The 16,828-nt window shown below is 35.2% G+C and overlaps 1 long non-coding RNA gene across 1 annotated transcript; it reads right to left on the reverse strand.

Annotated features, from left to right (window-relative positions):
• Positions 1-300: 300 nt before the first annotated feature.
• LOC120323198 lies at positions 301-11,962 on the reverse strand. Its single transcript, XR_005563439.1, has 3 exons — positions 11,829-11,962; positions 6,399-6,627; positions 301-3,003 (listed from the first exon to the last, which is right to left on the reverse strand). It is a non-coding gene; the product is annotated as an uncharacterized LOC120323198 (long non-coding RNA).
• Positions 11,963-16,828: the final 4,866 nt, after the last annotated feature.

The raw sequence follows: 16,828 nt of genomic DNA on the forward strand, positions 1-16,828 counted from the left end.
GATTAGGAAACTTTCCAGGAATGGATTTGATAAAAAAGAAACAAAGGAGAATTTTGCACTGACTTTTCAACAGGGATTGGTTTCATTAATACTGTAAACCACCACTAAGGCAATTTTCTCTGTCAGGTTGAACTCATTCAAAATTCTTAGTCTTCCCAAGTTATTGTACCTGGCCAGTGAAAAAGAATTTCTTATAGTATTTTCAGCATTTTAGAATAAATTTTAGAATCATTTAAGATAATTCTAGAAATAGAATAGCAAAAAAGTATTTGTGCCTGGGCAATTTTTAATTCAGGTTGTTCAAGAAAATTTCATGTAAATTCATATTTATATTGCTATTATCAAATTACAGTATAATTTGTCTGTTAATGGGCTCTGAGAGGGAAAATATATTTTCCCCCTATATTTCTAATGTCTATTTTTATATTTCAGTTGATAAATAATTTTTTCTTCTAAGTACAAATCTTTTCTAGAAAACAAGATAGAAGAAATAACAATGGGGAAAAGAATATAAGAAACATTCTTGGGTTGTAAATTTCTTAAAGAGTTGTGTTTTGATTTGAGAGATAATTTTTAATCAGCTTTTTTTTTTGGGACTGAGATTGTCTCATGCTATTTTTAAATGTCAACTCTTGACTGTAATTAAGAAACTGTGGAGAAGGGGAAGGAGATTAATTCTTAGATAAAGAAAAGGAGACCATTTGCCTCCTTGAATTTCTGCTTGGAATTAGAAAGTATTTCATTTTCTGGTTAGTTTGATTTTGGGAGTTGACTGACAGGAGTAATATCCTGAATTATTTTTCCTTCTCTTTATTTCAATTTTATCGTGTTAAATAAGCTATCCAAATGTTTAGTCTATCCATTTCTCTACACAGATAGCTTTGGGGATTTATGTGTATTTAATCCAGAAGAACTTTGGCAATACAAATTATTAGTTGTAGCATTAGTCACATCATTTATTTTCAAAAGAGTTCCTTGATATTTAAATAACTTTTTAACTTTAATATTTCCTTTGAAATACCTGGAAGTTTAATATTTCAACCCTGAAAAAAAATCAGTTGTTTTGGTAAAAAATGAAATTAATAAAAAGCTCAAACCAAGACTTAAAACTTCAGAATATTAGATAATACCAAACTTTCTAGTTTTTCATTGACACTTTTTTCTTTTATCATTTTTGTCAATATTTCCAGATTAATAACTGCAACTGGCTGACCTGAAAAATTGAGTATTGCTAGCAGTATGTACTGTGATTTCAGTGCCAAAGAGTATAACTAAATATTTACAACAGTTTCCTATCATGCCGCCAGATGACTGCTAGGCAACACGCTGGGTTCGTTTTTTGCTCTTGTTATTTGTTTGCTGTGTAAAGAATGATTCATGTCATGCCAGTCGACATTCATACTCAGCTTGGTGACAGATTCTTCTGCGCCAAGTAACATCACTCTGTTTTCTGTCAGCTCTATAACTGGTCTGAGCTAGCACACCTAGAGACAACCTCTTCAGCCAATCAAATATATGGTACCCTAGGAAGGATGAAGGTAGAAGTGATTCTCTGACCTCAGCACTATCTGTGATACATTCCTAATTCAGAACACCAAAGACCACAGTACCATATGTCTCATTAAGGTATCTCTCCTCATTCTCACTTCTCTGTCTGCAAACATGACAGTTGTAGGAGACTGTTATATATCCAACAGATAATTGGTACAAGGTTCCAAGTCGCCTTGATCTTGCACAGACTTGGAGCTTGTCAGGACACTGTCACTGCATTCCAGCAGAGCTCTTATTAGTTAACTGTACTTGACAGCACCTCAGAAACTGTATATTTTAAGTTTAAGCAGATTGACATAATAAAGGTCATAACTTTTTTTTTCTGGATAATTGCTGTCAGCATTGATAAACATGTATTTCTTCTCCAGTCCATCAGAAGACGGGTGTGAATATGTCTCTTTATAGTTTAAATTTTAAAGTTCCTGGCATTTTGCAGAATCATTTATTGTTGAAACCCTTGGCTGATGCATGTAATTATGGGCCTCTATAAATATAGATGTATATATTTATATGTATCTTTTCCCATTTGACAATTATCTCTCATCTTTCACAACATTAATGAAGACATATTTGATCTGAAGAGCAGAGGGAATTTCAAGGACCAGGACTGGAATATTTTTTAATATCCTATGATTTTATTTATCTATCTGTCTATCTATCTATCTATCTACCTATCTATGTAGTGGTTTGAACTTCAGATAGTACAACTCTTTCTCATCAGAAACAATCACACTACTGTAGGAATTTGTTCCTTTAATGACTGAAGCAAAATAGAAGAGACAACTAGGCTTATCAGAGTCATCAACAACCTTATTTTTTCAGTTGTCCTGCTGTTTTCTATGTGCATTGTTCTGTACCGTGTAAGTACTGGTACCTGAAAATTGTCATAGTCAGTGCAATTAAACTCAGCAGAAAACTGCTGCACAGGATTGTTAAAATCTTTTTGGGATTCAGCTGCAGCTGTTCAGCAACTAAAGCACAGAGGTACTCCCTAAAGCAGTATGTGGAAAAATACAAGAATTCAACTAGTATAACGTCTTGATAGAAGATTCCTAGCAGTGTGTGGCTGTCACAGCTATGTTCCATTTTTTTGTGCTCATTATCACAGAGTAGCAGAGATCTGCTTTGCAGTGAACTCTGTCCAGGGAGGTAATAATTAGCTATCTTTGCATTTTCTGATGTGATATTCTAGAGACTCCAGTCTACGTTTTCAAAAGTGGTGGTGGTTTGAAGTACTTGAAGTGAAACAGTTTAGAGTGAAATACTGAGTATCTGCTCTCTGAAAACCAGACCTTTAGAGCTTCCTCAAAGTCTGCATTTGAAAAATGAAGGAACACATTACTCAAAGATTACCTGTGGAAATGCAGGAACATTACTTGCCACTACCAGGGAAGATATTTTACTTTCATGATAGGAATAGATGATTTTGATAGAAGTCGTCAAAGTGTTGGACTGCCAAAAGATTGGTCATGTTACTTGAGAAGAAAATAAATCATTCTGCTCCAGGAAGAGCATTCTGCTGTCATGGAGAGTTGCATAAGAATAAAAAACAATTGACATGATATTGGGGCAGGAGTTTGATGCATGCTTCCTGGGAAAGTTGAAGCTGAGAAAAATAGTTGCCTTTAAGAATCACACTTCCAAAGAAGAGATGAAATGGAGATCGATGCAGGATATTTCACTTGACTCTTTGTCCTCTGCAGTCAGTTCCTGGGACTTTTAGTCATATATTCTAGCACGTGCATTGCATAGACCTAAGTTATGATGTGAAAAATCAAATTTATACCATGGCATCACAACCAGCCACAAATCCATTTAGACAGCTTTAAATTAAAGATGTTATGTCTGCAGAACTAATAAGAAAGGTTTTAATAGCTCAGTCACTCAAAACAAACAGGTTCCTTTATGATAAATAGCCTTTAAAGACAGCAGAACAGAACCTCAGGAACCTGTAGAATACTAGACAAAATAGGGATAAAGGGGAAATCTCTTCTTGAACTTATTTTATTGAGAAAAAAAGTGAGACAGATACACAGGTAGAGGAGAAAGAGAATGACACACATATCATGGTGGTGACTGATTTAGGAAGGATGGGATCTGATGAGAAGTCTGATAGATTGAGGTGTTAGTATTTTAATAGTGTGTAGGAAACTTCCACAATTTGGCATATGTGGGAGAGTGTTAACATTATTGCAGATACACTATTATTTTGTATAGAGTAGTTTATAACAACTTCTAGGAAATTATTTTATTATTTATGTTTTATACAATCTGTTAGTTTTATCTACTGTGCTTACATAATAAGCACTGAGTAGTAAATTAAGAACTATTGTCTTTGTTCAGAAATGCTTTCTACAGTTACAGAAGAATTAAAAATGAGGAAAGAATGCTGAGACTAGGATTTGACTCTTAAAGATGGCAAATTCATGCTACTGTGCATGTATCAAATATTTCACAGCATGTTAGGTATTTCTCATCTTCTACCATGAAAAAGCTTGTTCATAGCATATTTGACATTGAAGAAGGCCAAATTAAGTGCCATCAGGTGCTTCCTGAGGGAATTCTTCCATAAAATTGGCTACATTCATAAAAAGTTTAAAATCCAGAGACCTGATGCAAATCATCTAGCAAAATGATTTAACCAATTCATTGTTCTGACATGTACTAAAGACTATGAAGCTTTCCTAGTAAAATAATTAAAATATCTCTGAAAGTAGTTGGCTACACATTTCAACTACTTGAGTACACAGTTCTCTCTCAATTTACGTAACACAGTATTTTAATGGAAAATGAAGTTAGCTATTCTCCCTCTACTTCCTCTATAAGCCTCACTTTGTACATTGGTGTGATAAGGGTTCAGCTGAGACACTCGACTATTTTGAGAGAAAGATTTTCCTAGCATTTTTGCAATATCAAAATAGCCTTGGGTATGCAATGTCTTAAGACATTTGATGGAATTACCCTGGTGGATGTTCCAATGCCTATTCACCTTGTAGATTACAAGAACTGAGAGGGAAAAGAGGATAATCAAGCAAAAGAGAAACACATATGAATATTTGAAAATTACCAGTTAATTCATGTCTTTACAGTTGGCATTATCATTAATAACCTTTGAAATTTATCTCAGTTCAACCACCAGAATATATGTGCAATTTCATAGACCAAAAGAAAAATTTGATATGAAATATGAAGATTATTCCAAAATTTGTTGCTCTGTATAATTCTTTTGCTCTCTTTCCCAATAGTGTCTTACTCTGTCCTGGCAAAAGTTTGACATTTGTTCTTTTATATCACTCTCATGGGCAACTTGCTATAAGTGATTAATTCAATTACATCATCTAAACAGACACTAGGGAGTTTTATGTCAGCTTTATGAAGTGTAATGGACTATGTCATATGTGACAATGCCTACCAGGAAGAAATTCTCAGAGGTGTTGAATGCACTTATAATTTCAGTAACAATAAAAAAATTACAAAGGAGCTAAAAATAGCATGAAATAAATGATCTAGCAATTCAAATGGAAAGAGAAAAGAAGGAGATCTGGTCACAAACAGCTGACCTGCACAGTTATGTTTCCTGATGTTCTCAGAAAACACTACAGTTAAAAAAACAACAAAGAAAAAAAGTAGTTGCTCTATATGGCTGGGGGGTTGAAACTAGATGATCTTTAACCCAAATCATTCTATGATTCTATGATTCTATATGCTTCTTTTAGAGAGCTAAATGTTGTATTCCCCATTTAATACATCGTTAGCTTTAACACTTACTTTTTTTTAAATCCAGCCTTCTTTACACTTAGTTTAAATCTATTTTGTCCTGCTCTTTAAAACATGTCTTTGACTTTATACACTTTCCTATATCTGGTTCTTTTATTTAAAATAAGATGTCTGATAGGACAAGTCCAAATTATCTACATATTAGACTGACAAATGGACACTGGCATCAGATGTAAAATTTCAATGTGTGCAGGAGCTCTCTAAAGGAAGTGGGTCTGTTAAGAAATGCATTAGGGAGTTGGGTCAATACTATGAAGGTCAAAGTTAGAAGGCTAGTACAGACTGGGACAGAGAGAAATTTGCTTAATAAAGTAGTAGGAGAGACAAAGGAGTTACTGGTAAAATTCACTTGGTTGTTCTACTGAAAAGTGGGTCTAAAGAGCATGCAAAGAAATCACTGACCAAGGGAAATGTTTCCATGAGAGATATGAGTGTGATTACTGGACAACGTTTGCAAAGATGGCTTTCACAAAAGTAACCAAAATTAAAATCAAAACTAAATAATTTATAGAAACTTAAATTTTGAACTCTGATTATGTGGTAAAATGCCTTGCTGGACTTCATTTTGCTTTCTTCAACTGAAGAAAGTATTGCTTGATGAGGAACCCTTCAGTGCTGTCTTTTTCTCAGTCTAAGGTGCTCATTTTAGATTCTCATGCACTGTGCTCTATATGCTAATTCTGATCAGCTAATACTCCATCCTGTAGTCAGGTGATTTACACCTAAACATATCTTTCGAAAGCTTTACAATCCTCGGAGTGTTGCATAAAGGATTATGAATGATAGTTAGTAAAAAAGTAAATTCAGGATTTGAAAATTTTCCTTTAAAGCTGGTTTGAATGCATGTCCAGAAGCATGCTGAATTTAGTGAAGTTTAAACAGTTTAAGGAAATTGCTTTGAAAGTCAAGATATTTCATTTTTTTGGTCTAAAACATCTGATTGTCCTGGTTTCAGATGGGATAGTATTCATTTTCTTCATAATAGCTGCCACCGTGCTATGTTTTGGATTGAGTATGAGAATAATGTTGATAACACATTGATGTTCTATTTGTCACAAAATAGTGCTTACCCTAAGTCAAGGACTTTTCAGCGTCTCATGATCTGCCAGTGAGGAGATGCACAAAAGGCTGTGAGGGGGCGCAGCCATTACAGCTGATCCAAACTACTCAATTCCAATTCTCCTCCCCGAGGATGAAAATTTCATGCTTTGTGCAGAGCTTAAATTCATGATCTTGCATCTTGTGGGCCATTTTTGTATAGCAGACTTGGAAAACCTTGTGACTTGATCATAATCGTATCTAGAAAAAAAGAAAATATTTCAGCATAGGATCATATTTGGCCTAGCACACTATTGTTTTCTAAGAAAAATGTTTTGAATTTGCTTATAGAGGACTACAAAATGGAAAGTGATTTTTAAAGTGAAATAAATTAAAAGGGAGACATGCTTTCTTTCTTATATTCTTGCTCTCCCCAAAAGACAAAAATGTGAGGACAGACACCTAAATATGGTTTCTGTTGTTATTTCTCCCTAGGAAAGTCCAAGGCTGCTTCACATTTAAATTTTTATATTTGATCACAAGACAGCATAATAACAATATGCTAAGATCAGAAAGTCATCTATTTATTGTTTTCTTCTGAATGAGAATATATAAAAACTTGCTGTTAGTGGCCTGCAGCAGGAAGGAAAATGCTGAAATACTGCTAAGTGACATTAAAAAAGACTGTATTAAAATCTTTCTCATTTTCTCAGCACAGACATAAATAATATATAAATGCTACAATAGAAAAAGGGGGTGCATGGTTTGTGCACGTTCATCCTTGAGTTCAGTGCAATTTTGCTCTGCAATGACATATCACATCTTTCTTCAATAATCTCTTTCTTCATAAAGAACTGGATATTGAATGAGCAAAGCCAAAGAAAACTAGCTTCCTCCGTTTGTACTGTGAAAATACCCACATTTCTGGGAAGCACTGAAAGAAAGCCTGAAAAGACTCAGAAATACTCAGTCTCACTGACATGCTTTTTCTTCCCTGTGGTGTTAGTAGAAGTTTGAATTTGGGTTGTGGGAATTGCTTTCAAGTTCTCTGTTATTTATTGTTCCGTGCCAGGGTTCACAAGGACAGTAAAACTGGACAGGCAAAACATAAAGCCCTAAATCACCTCGATCAAGTTAATCAAATGACAAAATCTTGAATAATGGGCTGTAGGTTGAACAAAGACAGGCCAAATTTGAGCAACACTCTTCCCTATTTAAGTGAAATTCATGTGCTACTAAGAAAGGAAAGCAATTGTTATAAAGACAACAATTTCCTAAATGGATGCCAAGGATCTGATTGGATCTTATGATTCCTATCTGACTTGAAAAATAGATCCTGAATTGTATATGGTCTGGGGGTAAAAATAGGGCAAAAAATGTAAGCAGAAAGAGTAACCTTTATTAAAATTAAGTGAGATATGTTACTTTTACCCATAAACTTTTCCTGTTAATTCCACGGATAGTGCGTTCATTCTCTGGAATTTGGATAGCTTCTTCCTGCTGAAACTTTAGTTCATGCTGTTGATAAAGACTGTAAATGGTCAGATTCTTGAACTGCAGAATTATGCAAACGTCAATGGATGCTTAACAGAGTCTACATCAAGTTCAAGAAGTATGATGCCCAGGGGACTGAACAGCTTAGGGCAAGCAGAAAGGCTGTGTTCTGTTGTGAGTCTGTCTTATCTTCTGTGACCTGTAGCAAACTCAGGGTAAGAAAGTGGCATCATACTGAAGCAATTATGCCTAATCCATGTTGATAGCTGCTGTTGCAGGCCAGGGAGAACACTTGCACAGGTATGGCAGATAGGAGGCAGAAAGTTAGAAGGCAGGAGTTAGAAGGTGCCTGAAGGAAAGGGGAGAGTTAAAAATGCCTCAGAGAGCCAAAAATGTCTCCCTGCCATTCTAGCAACATTATCTAACATATGACAAATACCCATATGTACAAGTCGTCTTTTGTATCATTCAGTTACCACAGGATGCTCATCAAAGTCCTACTGTAAACCTTGCTTTCACATTTCCTCACCTTTTGTCCCTATTTGCTTTGCATCCTTGCCATTGCATTAATGTAGATGTGGGTTGGACTGGGAATTCAGCTGCATACAGAAGGGAAGTCCTTTAAAAGGTTTTAAACTGTCACAAAAACAGTGCTGAAGTGATCTGTCAATCCTCCTTTTCTTGGCTGAATAAATATTTTGAAGCTGATTTGTAAGGAGATTGAGTTCACATTAGGGAGAAGATCTTTGCTTACAGAATCTTTACTAAATCCTTTTTTCTGCATGTCATTCAACACCAGAACCCCTCATTTCTTTGTGTCTATTACCTATGGCCTGTCCTTGTGACAACTAGGTGTATGCTATTAAATGAAATTAGAAAAATGTAATAGATGGTAATAGCTTTGAAATTTAATAATAAACTTTGAAATTTAGCATTTCCTGAAAATACTAATTTATCTAGATTCCTTTTCAAAAAGCATACATGAGATGGATAAGAAACAACATGCTATAGGAGGTTAACTAAAACTCCACAGGAAAAATCTATATATCTGGCCTCTATGCTAATCTTCTCAGGATTGCAATGATTTTTGAAAATTTAGCAAGTAAGCAGTGATTGCATCTTCCCTGAACTGATGGATAGGTATCAGAGAACTAAAGCAAGATATTGAGACCTTTTATTTACTCTCCTCGAGGCCTTGTTCTGATCCTATGTTCTGGTTGTTAATGCATAGCTGTCAAATCTACAGTGACAAAGATCATGCACAAGAAAAAGAAACTACAAAATTTTTTTCCTTAACTTTATTATTCCTGAGTTAAATGATAAATATTGAGTCTGTTTAATTTCTTTCTGACCTTTGATATTTTTCCTATGTCTTTCTTCAGAGTATCTTGCAAGGAGATTTCTACTTTAAGCCTTTTATTACTTACAAAACCAAGTAATGAGGAAAAAAGTACAGCATGAGCAATACATTATAATATTTTAGTAAAAGAAATCTATGCTAAAAGTAGAATTCTGAAAACAATGGGTCTTCAAATTAATACTCATTCTCATGTTCAAGACACCAGGCTTCCAACTGTCTCATTGCAAAGCAAGCAGTGTATGATTTGTTCTGGAAAGATGTGTTTGTTATGTTTATAAATGGAACCCTATAATGCAGTAAGTGATAAGTCATTTACATTGATTGTCCAGGGAATCCTTCCAGTTCTGAGAGAAGAAAGTCTGCTGTTTCAGTATGATGATAAAATACATGATTGCAATAGAATTTAATATGACAGTTTGCTACCATTTCAAATGCAGTAATACTGAAAAAAAATATTGTAAAAATGGAATATACCACTAAAGAAAAACATTACAAATCCAAATTTCTTTAAGACATCTTATGCAAACCTTTCCTTTGGTATACTTTCATATTTTAAAAAAAATAATGATTTTTTGCAGAATTTTAATTTAAGCCAACATAGAAATAAATATCAAAGTCCATATTTACTAACATTTGAAAACCCCAATATACTACCAGAGCTAAACGTGTGCTTTGTTTTTTCTGTAATGGTTTATAGAGCCATACTTCTATTTTTAAGGAAATAATTTAAGACAAGGATTTGGCTAGGAAATTAATTCACTTAAGTCATAAGTTTTTGCTGTAGGTAAACAAAATGATCTAACAGAAGACCTACTAAACAACTCAGTCAAGTTATCACTGAGAAATATTAACATGCTTGAGATAAATTTATTAGAAGTGAAGGATCAGAAACTATTGATATCCAGAGCCAAAGGAGTGGTAACAGGTGAGTCCAGATGGCTGGGATCTTAAACAACAGAAGAAAGATGATTAGAGAAAGACAAGCTTTCAATAAATGTTATCACTAAAATGTAAGGATTCTTTTTCTTAACTTCAGCAGAACAAATTGCATCAGTAAGCTAAGCATGATTCACTACAATTGGAAATGGGTATATAATTAGTCCTTTACAGGACTGAAAAAATTATGGTATTTCTAATTCCTTTTTCTTTCCTTGGTTTTAATAAAAATTTTTATTTCATATACACAGACATTTGCATATAAATTTGATAGATGCAATTTGTAATTTAGAAACATTGAACTGTTGGAGCAAGTCCAGAGGAGGGTCACGAAGTTGATAAGATGACTGAAACAACTCCTCTATGAAGGCTGAGAAAGTTGGGGCTGTTCAGCCCGGAGAAGGGAACATTGTGTGGAGACCTTATAGCAACATTGCAGTATCTGATGGGAGCATGCAGGGAAGCCTGAGGCTTCCTAAATATCTATTTAGACTAGATATCAGGAAGAAATTTTTTACTGTGAGGGTGGTCAGACACTGAAACAGGTTGCCCAGGGAGTTTGTGGGTGTCCCAGCCCTGGCAGTGTTCAAAGCCAGGCTGGATAAGGCCTTGAGCAACCTGTTCCAGTGGGAGGTGTCCCTGCACATGGCAGGGGTTATTGGGACTAGATGATCTTCAAGGTCCATTCCAACCCTTGACATTCTATGTACAGATGCTCGTAGTCAAAAAGGAACAAAAGTTAGAGAGTCTGTGAAAATTTATGAAGTTTTATTATGCAGGGAAATTGGTATAGGTTAGTCCCTTCTAAACACGCAGAGATTAAAGAGAGGAAGAAAGGAAGAGAGGAAAGAAGAAAGGAAGAAAGGAAGAAAGAAAGATCATTAGTCCTGCCACCACCTGGGCTTTGTGGATGTACCTTTTTACAAATAAGTTTTCCCCGCCCTGGGGCTAAGTTTCTCACTTTCTATGCTAATTAATTGTCATGTGTAGTTTGTTTTTCTAGACCTTTCTGGAAATCAGTGGAAGGGCTTCGGGGCTCTTTGGTGGTCTTGACCCCTCCCTACTGGACCAACCTTTCGTCATCAGTCCATGCTTGCTTCTTTACCTCATTCCTGCAACTGTACTGCACCATGTTGTGCTTATATCCAAGAGTCCAAATTGTTTGCCCAGAAAAGTGCTGCCCTACTTTCATACGTCCCCCTTCTCTGGTCATATTCTTGCTTGTTTGCAGCATGTACTTACCAAGACCTCAGTTGGTGCCATGGCTATCTGCCTATCGGTATTTGAGACATACACATTAGCCCCTTATCTTTTGGGCTTCTACAATAGTTACTTGTTTAAATAGACCCTTCTAGTTGTGTGAAACTATTTCAGCTAATTGAAGATACCAAAGGCTTGGCAAATTGTGAAGAAAATCTGATGCACTATAACTTTGTCAGGATTTATGTTTTTGTTTGTTTAAGATGTGATGATGAGTTTGGACAGAACCATAAGTTCCATCTTAAACTTGCTCAGCTTAATAGTAGAGCTCCTAGACCTTGCCAACTTGCTTCTATTATATTAAAACTAAATAAAGGCAGAAGCTCTTAGACCTTTTAATTCTGATGTGAAATTAGAATTTAATTATAACGTGAAATTAGAATTCTTATATAGCAAAAGAAAAATAAAATACCTTTGGGTCTTCACAGTCCTCCATGGAGGCTTTAGCTGCTGCTAGGTGCTCTCATGCTTCAGTGGGTAGTGGGCATATGTTTCCTACAGGCTTTTTTTGAAAACTCAAGCTACTGCAACTCTTAACCCATATGACAACCTGAGGTTTTGGAAGAGAAAAAAATGGTGGTTACAATCGGGTTGTCTAATTCTGATATTCTTTCCCATATAAAATTAAATGCAACAAGTCACAATGTTTTGTTGGGATTTTTAATCACAGTGCAAAAAGAGCTGGCTACATCACACTTAGATTTCCACAGTAACATTAGATACTTTTAACTGTTTCATAAACTTTGCCTAATACAGAGGCCTGCGTGCATCCTCCAAGATGTCACCATAGCCAACTTACATTACCCGAAGTTTACAAAGCAAAAAAAGACCAAGGCACGAGTACTGACATTGCAATAATTAAATATAGAAACAACAAAAAAGCTTCTGCTTTTTTTTAGAAACACTAACATCCCCTTAAATCCATACCATCACACCAAAGCCGCAATCACTGTGGTCTGTGTCTCTAGTGGCATCTATTTGAATATGTTCAGAATCAGTGAAAAATGAACGGCAGTGGACAAGAGGAGTCAAAGAAAAAGTTGTAGGATACAGCAAAAGTTGAAAAGAGCAGTTGCCTTCTGTTCTCTCTGATTCCTTTTGTAAAAAGATCCCCCTCTCTTTTGTCTTGACAGAGAAATAAGATCTGAAATGTTCAGGCTCTAGTTAAACTCATCTTAATCTTATTAGAATCTCTTGAGCAACAGAAAGGAAATTGAATTTGTGCAGAAGTAGAAAACATCCTTATGAAAACCTCTAGGCACCCTGTAAATTGCTTAAACAAATTATGTAATTAAATGTGCAAAATACATTTTCAATCTCAGTTTGCTATATTAGGTTTAAAAACTCAACTCTGAAAAATAGCCACACAATTTTTATATTGTCTCATTAAGCTGTATTACTACTTTAATTATCAATAAAATTTTACAATGCAGCATGCCCTAGATGTTTATACGGCATCAGCCCCTTCATTTCTTCTTACCTGGCAGCCTCCCAGCACAGAGTAGCCAGGATGTCGCAGTGAGAAGTGCCCTTCTTGTGTAACTTGACATTCAGTACCAGGTTAATCATGGAATTATACTAGCAAACAAAGAATGCCATAGGTTGTGGCAAACGTGGAGAGATGCGTCTGCATGTTTTGATTATAAATATCCTTGTTTGGTTTTTTTCTACAAACTTCATAAAATTAGGAAGCAATGCATCACAAACCTATATCAGAGACTGAGCAACTCTGCTTGTGTCAGCAACCAAAGCCTTTGAAGCCACAAAGCCACTGAAGCAGTTGAAGTCATGGTGATGAGACAATTAGGTAATGTTTCAACACACAGTGAACACAGGAGGTTGTCACAGGATGCTACTAAAGCTTCCTTTCCAATAACTGGTCCAGAAAGACTTGGAAAAGAAAATAAAAACAAATAAAACAACCGGAAAAGAACATATTGCTCTGAATATTCCCACAAGATTTAACTGAAGAGCTTCCAAAGTGAAAGTTTTTCCTCTGTTGTTTTTAATAATTCTTGTTAGGGTTGTTTTGTTTTGATTTTAACCAACAGATGTAGGATCAGAAATGTGTGTACATCTGCAGATGCCAATTTTGTGCCTCATGCATATTTCATAAAAAACTAGCATTGAAATGAAGAAAAATTGCTTTTTTGGAGTCGCTGTAAGGCCATATATTTGTTTAATTTTAGTATATTTCTCCCACGCAAGAAAAGACTCTTGAGGAAAGCAAACAAGGATTTCAGAACATAAGTGATGTGTTTAGATACTTAAAAGTATTCTAAACAGATAACAAACTAACTGGCTCGTTCCTAACAAATTGAACAGACAGTAGTGATTTGAACGAACAAAATTGTTGTGCCACCTTATATTGGCTCCCATTTTAAATATAGCATTTTGTCATAGATCTAGATTCCTGTACTCTCATTCTCATGGTCTCAATTCAACAAATCCTGAAATACATAGGTAACGTATATTGTCATCTGGAGGTTAATAAAATAATGAAGCAATCTGTGGATATCAGTCAAGATATTTCTAAATATCAGTCACCATCCCTGGAAATATTTTAAAGACATGTTGATGTGATGATTAGGTTTAGTGGTGGACTTGGCAGTGCTGGGTTACTGCTTGGACTTGATGGTGTTAGAGGTCTTTTCTGACCTAAATGATTCTGTAATTCTATGATAAAAATGTTCCTGAGAAAAAGTGCCACTGCTATGAGGATATTGAAATGGTCACATTATCACACACTGGCAGCCCCTATATTTCTTTCTTATGAGTCTTCAAAGCAAATATTTATGTAAATACCCCATGGTTTAACAAAGAATGTTCACAGATAATTCAATTACTATATAAAATCTATGGAAAAATATAAGAAATATATTTTCTTATATAAATATAGAAACTATATTTAGAGTTGTTCAAAAGCTGAAATCCTAACTTGATTCTTTCACTTTTCTATCATACAGCACTTGCTATATTACATTAGGTAAATACGTTGATGGATAGATGTGCTATGGGAATTTTAAAAAATGAATTATTGGAGAAAAAGTATCCCACTTGAAATCACAAAAGTAAAAGCAGGAGAACTAAATTGTTTTTAATTACGGATGGTTCAGTGTAGTTCAGTATGGTTTCCATGTCTGAGAACTTTTCTCTGACAGACAACTAAAAAGTCTCCTATCTGGATTCTCCTCTTTACATAAAAATTGTTTTACTGTACTTTAAAAGGTAAACAATATATCTGATGTGAATTTACTGTCCTGGTTCTAACTGAGGAACAATGTGAGGAGACAAGATGTACAAATTCTGGAAAAAGACATTGTTGCTAATTAGTCAAAACTGTTTTCAAAATCTTTCTCTTTGGGATATATAGGATCCCTTGCTCTTCCACAGCTATGGAAGAGAAGCACCTCTTGCCATTTTTGTATGTGATTCCCACTCCAAGCCCAGTCCCAATGTCACACCTGTCTCCACTGTGTTCTGCTGCTCCATCTGTTCCAGAGAGACTCCCGTAGCCTCTGCTGGCCTTGTCCATACTCTGTCTGCCTACTGTGAAGTCTCAGGCATTGACCCAGATCAGTGAACCCCAGATCGCCCCATGCCAGAGACAGAGCCTGAGCTACCCAGTAGGTAATGTGGAAAGTCAGGAAGTTTGAGCTTAAATGCTGAATATGAGCTCCAAGATGACTTGACAGTGCAGATAATATTATAATTTCTATGCACACTAAACTACCCAAGACAGTAAATAAAGATAAGGCATGCTAATATGAGCAGGAAAAAAATTATTTCACTCTCCCCTTGTGGAATCAAGTCCAGATAGAACAGGACAGTTGCTACATCTCCAGATATTCTAAAGACCATACAGGACAAACACAAGAAATAGTTTTATCAGGAATGAGTTTTACAGTATTTGATTTTTCTGCTTCAGTTCTCAGCCCAGGAAATGTAAGGCTAGACAAAACTAGGAACAATATATTTTCATCAACTTGATGTTTATCTGCACAAAATCTTGTATGCTATCTTAAACAATACAGAACACTTGGACAGATACAAAACTAAACCAAGAGTAAGCTTTAGAGATGTATGAAATTTTTTCATTATATACATCTGAAAGGTTCTGATATGTTTAGGAATCATGTTTCCTTTTTCATTGGTTAACACTACATTGATGTCATATTATAAACAGGCCACATTAGTTTTTTAATTCCAGCTCAGCAATCAAGGTTTCTAGTAACTTATCTTTTTTCTTGCTCCATATGGCAATATTTTTATTTGTATTTTTTTGTTTTGTTTTCTCTAAAAAAAGTTCCATTGAAATGAAAAAAAATCAAGAAAAATTCACTGTCTGGAATTATGTTTAGAGTAATCGTATTGAAATACAAACTGAACAGAAGAGATTAATACCTATGTTGTGCAAACAAGACCTGAAAATTCTCATGATGTACTTAAGGAACTTCAAGAATATATAGAATAAGATTTAAAGGGAAAAAAATGAAAATTCAATATTTCAATATTTTATTTTTTAGTGTTTCCTTGCAAGTTTTGGTTAAAAAGTAAAGGATTGGTGAAATAGAATATCAGTAGCTTGTGTATTGGGCAGGATAACTGAAACTAATTACGGATCTACTTGGTATAATACCACATGCGCTTTTCTAATCCCCAGGATTGCTAATTGATTTAGAAAATTATGAGATTCCAAGAAAGCTAACCAATTTGTTTATATTTGCTTAATTGATAAATAATATGAGTTTAAGGTTGAAATTGTCATTTTACTCACTGTTTCTCCATTTGGGATGAAGAAACTAACCTATAAAACAGGAAAAAAGTGAACCTTATGATAGTTACCCTGGTATGGAGAGTATGTCCACTTTAAACTGACTCTTGACTTTAGGAGTCCTTAATCATTGCTGTCTCACATTAACACAGTCCCTTCATTTGACTTTATGCCCTAGCCCCAGACATAAGGGTATGTAGTGATAGGACAAGGGTTAATGGATTTAAATTGAAACAAAATACGTTTAGGTTAGTTATTAGAAAGAAATTCTTTTCTGTGACGGTGTTGAGACACTGGCACAGGATACCCAAAGAAGTTGTGGAATACACCCTATTCCTGAAAGTGTTCAAGGCCAGTTTGGATGGAACTTTGAGCAACCTGGTCTAGTGGAAGTTGTCTGTGCCCATGATAGCGGGTTTGAAACTAGATGATCTTTAACGTCCTATCCACACCCAGACCATTCTATGGTTCTATGATGTGGCATAGATATGGCATATTCTCTCTTTACTGGAGGAAACTATACAGTTGCTTGGCAGACTCAGTGTAACAGTTGCAAAATAAATAGATCAGTCACCAAAGTCAGATTCTTTGTGGAAACTGGCCATCAACAGCATCATCAGAAATTGCTGAATTTCAGA

Source organism: Pipra filicauda, unplaced genomic scaffold (assembly GCF_003945595.2).
Source record: "Pipra filicauda isolate LSUMZ 115617 unplaced genomic scaffold, ASM394559v2 scaffold20_size4479445_pilon, whole genome shotgun sequence".
NCBI lineage: Eukaryota > Metazoa > Chordata > Aves > Passeriformes > Pipridae > Pipra > Pipra filicauda.